This window comes from Myzus persicae, unplaced genomic scaffold (assembly GCF_001856785.1).
Source record: "Myzus persicae strain clone G006 unplaced genomic scaffold, MPER_G0061.0, whole genome shotgun sequence".
Lineage (NCBI taxonomy): Eukaryota > Metazoa > Arthropoda > Insecta > Hemiptera > Aphididae > Myzus > Myzus persicae.
In genome coordinates this window covers 592,977-601,775 of record NW_019100869.1, presented here as the reverse complement: position 1 = coordinate 601,775, position 8,799 = coordinate 592,977, and the positions used below count along the sequence as shown (strand labels likewise).

General features: G+C 31.8%; 1 pseudogene; it reads left to right on the top strand.

The window, feature by feature from the left end:
* The first annotated feature begins 1,130 nt into the window (after positions 1–1,130).
* On the top strand, positions 1,131–3,832 carry LOC111026514 (annotated as a pseudogene).
* Positions 3,833–8,799: the final 4,967 nt, after the last annotated feature.

Genomic DNA, 8,799 nt, shown 5'->3' with positions numbered 1-8,799 from the left:
TTTCAGAAAAAACAACGCTCAGTAGGAGTAGAAGTAAATAAGGCAGCCTTAGATTTTTTCGCAAAAAAAAAAGAAGTCAGATCATCCTGTAGAAGATGTGGATTTATGTTTCTCCTGAGAGCAATAAGTAATAAACATTAAACACGACGACAACAAACATACACTAAGATTACTTATGAAACCTACAAATATACGCACAACTATTACACTAATTTGTAACGACAGCACCAAACTAATCACAAGACACAATATTCACCGTATACGAACTTATGACAGTTACAACAAAAAATCAGCACATTACACATAAACCAAAAAACTCACAAACATACAAAGACTACTAACTACTAACTTGTACGCAGGGACCTTGATGCGTCCTTATGGAGGAAAAATTAATAACAAGAGAATCTTTAACTCCCGGCTGTCTTGGGTAAGGCGTTATATATATAGAATGCTCGTTTGGCATTGTGGCAAACAGAGAATTTTTTACCGTCCAATGGAAGTTCGAATAGAATTGGCAATCACCATATTAAAAAACATACCGTGTTACATAATTACGTTGCTACAAAAAGATGGATATAGATTTCAAGACATATTGGACGTCCCTTCAGAACTAGGAAAACCCAGGTCCTCTAAGTAGAACAAGTAGATCGTCAGCGTCTTACAGAGATTTATTTGCTGATTATTCTGTAAATACAAATCCGCTAGAATGGCAAGATAATCCTACTGCATTGGGATATTATAGGTAATTACTAATTATGAATGACATATTTTATTTAAAGTTAAAATTCTCCTCACAAATTATATTATATTGGTAGTATAGTAAGTATATTTTATATTATAATTTATTAAAATTAAAATACTTACCGAATTCATTTTTATCTCTTTCTCTGTTAAACTTTCTACACACATTATATTTGTGATTTCCTCCTATCGCCTTCTCTTTAAATCACGATCGCTATGTTCGTCAGAAGTTACGTCCCAAATTGCTTTTCGATTTTCGACTTCTCGAATATACATTTCTGAATCTCAATTCGTCACGATATATTCTTCGATAAACGAAAATAAACGAATAGCGTAGTGATCGTAAAAGAATCGGGAAAAAAACACTCAAAATACATCCGGCTGCTCGAACTAGTGAGCAGAGAGTGCAGGCAGCCACGTACATATACATTGTCTTCCTCGGGCTGCCTAGTGTACGTGCTCCAATGAGCAATCATGTGTAGCATTGGCTGCCTAGTGCAGAAACATGATGAACATGTCAAGGAAGAAATTGGTTTTCCTGCACCATGATTATTTTCGTTTAGTTGTTCAGAAGAACAATAATCCGAATAGAGAACTCGCGGATAAAAATTAAAGAGTACCAGAAGACGAAGTACTTGAAAAAGAAGCTTTGAATCAACTACTAGTAATCTACGGACTGATTCCAGTGATTCATCATAGCTCAAGTGCTTATGTCGATAATTTAGGTTTAAAGTACTACACAAAAGCGCTAAGCCAGAGTCAACCGCATATACTTGGTAAGCTTCATGATTATTGTCCTTATACGGTATCAGTGAGTACAGAACTTGTTGATAACAGAATAAAAGATTATAACCATGGACCTGTAGATATAAATTTACATTTACGTTTCTCAAGTGAAGCAATAGGTGCAAAGGGCATTGATCCTGAAAACATATCTGTTTCAGTTAGGACTGTATACAACATGCAATTGTTCAGTAAGTTGTTGTGTTAATATTTTATTTAACTAACAATTTAGTTTTTTAACATGATTCGTTTTCTTATATATTTGTACTCATAGTTAGGTAGCTAACAAATACATTTGCAAGTGTATTATGATAAAATTGTTTATTAAGTTACTTAATGCTAATAGAATACAGCTAGTTTTCTAATTCTATATGAAATAATATTTCTTAGTTATATTTTTATAATATAATGTGACAGTAGTTATTATAATATTGTATAGGTTTTACATAAAAATAAATCAAGTAGGTAGGTGTACGTTCTATGTACGCATAATTGTTGTACAAATGTGAAAAAAGTATACCAACATTATCATCTTATTATACATTAAATCTTTTTACAATAAATTATACTCAATGCTAAAATTTACACTTTCTGTCATGAATCTAAGAATTCATTTCTTATATTCTCGTAGCATGTACCCTCTACAAAAATAATGAAAGTAGATTTGTTCAGATATGGGTGGTCATTGACATACCTGGATACATTTATACTCAGATAGGTGCTACTATGAAAAAATTAACAATTATTAGGTATATGTCTACCTTTCATTGATATAAAAAATGATATGCCTACAAACTTCTAACATATTATATTATTATTATAAATAATTTGTATCATTAAAAATGAGATTGGATAGTTTATTAAAATATTAAATTATTTAATTTGATTGAACAAATTTAAAAAAATTATCTAGGTATAGTAATATTATAGTACAGCAAAAAGATTTTTATTATTTATAAATAATTAGTTTCCAACTATGAAACTCTTTGCTATAAAAAAACTGTTTTTCTTCAAAACTTTGAATTTTGTATGCATTGTCGCCCAGTATATATTTCTTATTGCATCCAATGAACCGATTGAGGCGAAGTTAACTAATCACACATCATATTTATATGAGACAGAATAATTCAAAATAAATGGCTTGAAATAAGGCTTGGATGTTTTAAGTATTGTAGCTATAAACTTTAAATTGTGATATATAATAAATATATTTTTGGTTTTAACAGTTAAAATTTAGGTATGTACAGTATTGGCCAATGACCCATTCAATTGTTATTAATTTTTGAGGTATCCAGAAGCTGCTAATAATTACCCATGTATGCAAGGACAAGGACAGAGAAGATGGAAGAGGATGCGTTGGTTACGCCAACCGAACGGCAGACGCATACCTGAGAAAATTCATGAGCTCTCTGAAGCATTGAACTGGCCAGAGAAGGCTGCCTACAGTCAAACTCTTCAAACATCGTCTACATTATTCCAACAAGAATAAGTCGTCAACAGAAGAAGCGAAGGAGTTATTTTCACAAACTCGGGTGCAATTAAAACATCTAGAGAAGAGTGGGCCACAGTTACAACTATAGGAATTGATGGAACATTCAAGACTGTTCCTGCTGCTCCAGCAGACTTGAAAAGTTTCCGACTTTTCAAGTGGTATTTATAAGTGTGCGCTCCATAACGGTGTACATCCTTCTAAAAAATCAGACAGAAGAAACATACATCACATTATTTAATGTTGTTATAAAAATTTCACCTCTCAACTATAATTCAATTCCGGTTTGTTATAAATTTTGAAAAAGGACCCATTAATGCAGTTTAACAGGCAATTCCATTAAGCAGATTGGGATCTTACTTATTCTATTAAACCCAATCAACTGTACGGTATCATCATCGTAAAGCTAAATGGTGTTTTGGATTTAGTCGAGAGAAATCCTAAAGCCGCTCGCGTTTTCGGAATGGTCTCGCACTGCCTCATCTACCTTTTTTTTTTTTTCCGTGGTATCGAGAACCAGAGGGGGGACCGCGTTAGCATTACTTCCCCTAATGCCTCATCTACCTACCGTTAGCGGTTATCATCATATCCTCAGTTTTGTATGTAGGATGGTTCAAGGCCATAATGCAGCATGTTCAACAATTTAATGAAGTCGGACAGGATTTAATGAGACATTTTTTAGTTGGATATATTGACCATAGTTGTTTTTTTCAGGATGGTCCAGAGTTTATCAGCGTTTTTGGAGAAGACTATGGTGCGAACAACAACTTAGAATAATTTCATTCGACATTACTAGTACAACTTTTAACATTCACTTGACTCATTTTATACATTTTATTAAATGTTAAATTGTAAAATGATTAATGTAACGTATGGTAAAAACAAAAAAGCATCATTGGAATTATATTAATACTTTAATTAAATATTATTGTACCCTAAATGATAGTAAAAGTTTAAATAATAGTACATCTATAATTGAAGACAATATTAGTAATTTTGTTGAGCATTTATTTTCATCAGCCATTACTTCCAAACTTGAGACACCAAAAAAAAAAATGTACTATTAAAAAAAAAAAAAATGATATTGTATTTATACTACAATATCTTCACCTCAACATTTTTAAAAAATTTATCCTGAGCATTGAAAAAAATTTTTGATTTCTATAAAATTGATAATCTACAAGCTGAAGCGGAAAGTTGGTAACATTTTTGGCAAAACCAATTTTATCGATTTTTTAAATTGTAACTGAACGTTTTTTTCCAAGTATAGCAGTTGCTTTGGAAATATTGTTGTCTCTTCCGGCTACAAGCTCTACAGCAGAACGTTATTTTAGTATTTTAAGTTGTGTTACAACATGATTAAGATCAACGATGGGCGATGATAGAGAAAAAGTAAATGCAGACAAAGGAAAAATAAATTGAAAATGCACCGACACAATTTGGTAGAGAATGTCTACGGAGATTGAAATTTATATTTCATTAAAGAGAATAATGTATAATAGTAGCTAGTTGCAATGTTTTAATTGTAATAATGACGAAACGTAATAATGTAATAATAATAAAATGTACAAAAAAATTTTCATTCATTTTTTAAATTAATTCTCCCACTCCCACATTATGTCTGGGGACGCCTTAACTTTAAAAAAACCATTTTAAATTAGATAGTTTTACAAAGATGAATAATATGATACCCATGTAAATATTACTTTAACGTAATACAATTTTAGGAGTTCATTGCAGTATTGTAATCTTCCTTGTTTAAAAAATTTTTAGTAAATTAATGGCAGACAGAATTTAATTTTATAAGAACAAATATTATTTTGGTTTTACCGAATGTGAAAACACTTTAAAATTTACTCTCAAAATGAATAACCTTTCGGATGCTCTGAACTGGAAATTCCCTGCAGAAGTCATCATATATAATAGTCAAGAGGTTTTATTAAGTATTGCACGTAGCATTGTAGTGTATATGTACTTTTCTGTGGCTGTCATACAATAGAAGTGTTAAAACATGATTTTTAATACCTACAAAATATACATAATAAACGTGGAAAAATGTTATATTTTGATTAACTAATTTAATTTTTTAGGTACTAAGAAGTGCATTGAATTAGATAAACAGTTGGGAAAAGAATTTGAAACAAAATGTAATAACTGAAAATGTTTTCCGACCAAACAAACATCAGAGGGTCCAATCAAGAATGACCATTCAGTCTAAAATAGACTTGTCTAATTACATTTTAAATGATTGTAGCTTTGCTTATTGCTTGAGTAATAAATTTAATCAAGATAGCTTAGAGGTATAGTTGATAGAAAATAATAAGACATTTCTTCACCAAGTTTTAAACTTATTCACATCTAAATTATTAAATATACCTATATAAATTAAAAATAGTTACATCAGGGATTTTTTGATATAATATGGCAAACTGCAGGTCCAAAGACCATCTGTCAACACACCGCCATTCTTTTAATAATACCGTACGTTTAATTAATATCTTGAATTTTCTATTTTAAGAACATTTTCCACTAATTTCTTAAGCTGTCATTAGAAGTATAATTTATGACCAAAATAATTATGTTTAAAAAAATCAAAAAAATTAAAGGAAAGATCAGTGTTTGGAAAGTTAACTAAAAAAAATTAATTTCTCACATTCAAGTTCAGTCCTTAAAAAAATAGCTAGTTCACAAGTTCAAGTTTATTTTTTTTTTTCAAATAAACGAGTTCACCTTCACGTTTATTGACAAATTGAATGCGTTTACTAGATTTAACTACCTTTTTTTAATAATAGGGATTATATTGCAAAAATATTATTATATAATATAGTTAATCAATATATGTATTTATTAAATGGCAAAGCAATTGAGCGCCTTAAAATGGGTTCAATTTCATTAAAATTTAATTCGGGTTCAAAAAAACGAGTGACGTTCTCGAATCGTTCACTACAAAACCTCATCTCTTGCTTATTAGGTCAAGTAATATCTTTTTTTGAACAAATATTACTTGATCTATTACACCGGACCAAAAATTTTACAAACATTTGGTTTTAGCCAGTTTAGCCTTAAACTACTTTCTCTAACCTAACTCAATTCATCAATCATAAGAAGATGAAAACAAATTCAAAGAGAATATAGATGACGAAAAATCACAAAGAGAGGATTTTGAGCTCAGCACCAAGATGTCTGGATAAACCAAAAATAAAATATCCCTACCTAAAGATATCTGAAAATCAAATAAATTGGTCTCTCATGCACAAGTTTAGGAAAATATCCTTATAAAACTATATTAATCAACTAGTATAACCATTGTATATAGCCATTTAATTAATTATAATCATTCTATAAAAAATATATTTAACCAAATTTTATCAATTTTAACCATACCTTACCTTATACAATCAACAATATTAATTTTATATATAATTTTTTTTCTCACAAAAAAAAACATGTAATATTTACCCCATATTTAAAGTCCAGAGTGGATGTAATGATATTCACATCATTAAGCTTACAGTTGCATAATTTAATATCATCATAATACTATTAATATGTCATTCTCAAAATCATAATATATATATACCCATCCACTTTAATCTTACACAAAAATCTATACAACACTATAAGTAACAATATATGTTTATATATGAATGTTTAACGAATTAACATTAAAAAATACACAATGACAAATTCAAATGGGACAAGTACCGAAGATCAATACTATAAGTAGAACCTCCATTTTGACAATATGGGCAATTTGTCTCTTACAGCTTACATCGTCTTCACTTATTTGCAATATAACGAGTATTAACTTAATCCATTTTTGACCTTTATTTTTTGTCGTGGTATTAAATTAATATCGTCACTTAAATCCAAAAACTGTGTTCTAATATTATTTCAACAATCAAAATAATATGTTTTAGTCTAAATCCCACCCATCGATATAAATAGGTTGTAGGTAGCCCGACTCACGGTCCTCAGAACTCTGTTGAGTAGGGCTTACATACACAGTTGATAAATAACAATAACGATGATGTTTCGAGCTAATTGAACATGAATATATATTAAAACACACCGCTCTAGAGAACTAACTTGAGCTTATGTATTGAGGTGACTTTCTGACTTCAGCTGATCTTCGTTTCGCAGAGAATCAAAGGAACGTCATTGCGAAGCAACTAAATATTGCACCGCATTCACAAGCGAGCGAACAGTCATGTAGAGCAACGAGTACTAACAACCTATCATAAATACAATAGGAAAGCGGAGAGCGCAATTTGGTTCTTTTCCAATGCTCGTAGGTACACGGAGAGGGAGCGACAGTGACGAACATAGCCATGATATAACAAGGTATAACCTTTTTGACGGTCAGATCCTTCGGTAAGCACGTGACGTAGCGTCATGTTTAGTAGTAATAATTGAACGACAATATGATAATACGGATAAGCAAGTGACGTATGCGCGGACTTGAACCAAATCTGGAATTTTACGATCATACGATAGTGCTTATGTCACGAACGTAGATAAACGACGATATCACAGAGCGCGAGCACTCGAATGAATGAGCATTATAAACAAGAACAGGTATATTATCTACGGTACGCGGGGTGAAAAGTGAGCCGCGATTGCACCACCCCCTGTCGCGTTTTTTCGGAAAAGATCATATACCACTATAAGCTTTACTGAAAAATCGCCACTGGGGTGGTACAATTAAAATTTCACCAAATGTTTTCTCAAAAGCATTGCAAGTTGTGATTATATATTGCCATTTTGTTAACCCAGAAGCCAAAAATCTATTTACTTAAGAAAATTTAAAATTGTCTTATACCAAAAGTATATTTCCACGTTCTTATTCGATAAATTGAGCTGCTCTTATAGGTATCTGTGTATAAGACTTAAGGACGTGTACTAAACATAAACACCTCATAATTCTAAACGAAACTCAGATGATTCAAACATTTAATAATATTCCTACCTGTTGGCGCTGAATATTACAAACAGTGATATGCTAATGAGCGCGACGGCACGATTGGCTTATCGGTCGTTCCCACCTTCCACTCATCTCTTGTTCCTATCTTTTATTCCTTGTGTTGTTATTATTATTGATTATTAGAATCACCTTATTTATTGTCTTTGTTTTTATTTGTATTATCTAAATCGTTTTTGTGTTGTTTTCCTATTATCATTATTATTGCGGCCAACGCCCTTGTAGTCACAACAGTGTTATTTATTATTGTTTTTTTTCTGTCGTCGTAAAACTTTTATTATTCCGCTATTGCAGCGTTTGTTTTGTCATATAGTGTTTTTTTTACAATCTTGTCGGGTGTTCGGGTGTACGTATTTATTGGTACACACCAAGCACCAAATATATATATTATATTGTGTCCGTATTTTGGTACACACCAATCTATTATTCTTGTAAATCTTCGATCTGTTCAAACGGACTGTCTGGTCATTGTGATCAACCCAACTAGTATTGTTACTGCGGTGTTACGTGCGACGCTGCTGGAAGCCGTCACTGCTTTTATTATTGTTCAAATAAACTGCCACATATTATTATCAATCACACCGTGAGTTATTCTTTATATTTAACTATACTATTGCCATCCGTGGGTCACCTGATCCTCCGGCTTGTACGCACACTGTGCGCCTCACCGTCACCAAGTACTATCTACTCCCGCGTAAGTCCGCCAGCACTCGCCATAGTGTGTGAGAGGCCGCCCAGGTCGTCGGAATCCACATCCAACAGGTGTCTCCACTGTGGGCAGGCTGTCCGGGTCAACAAGACTTCA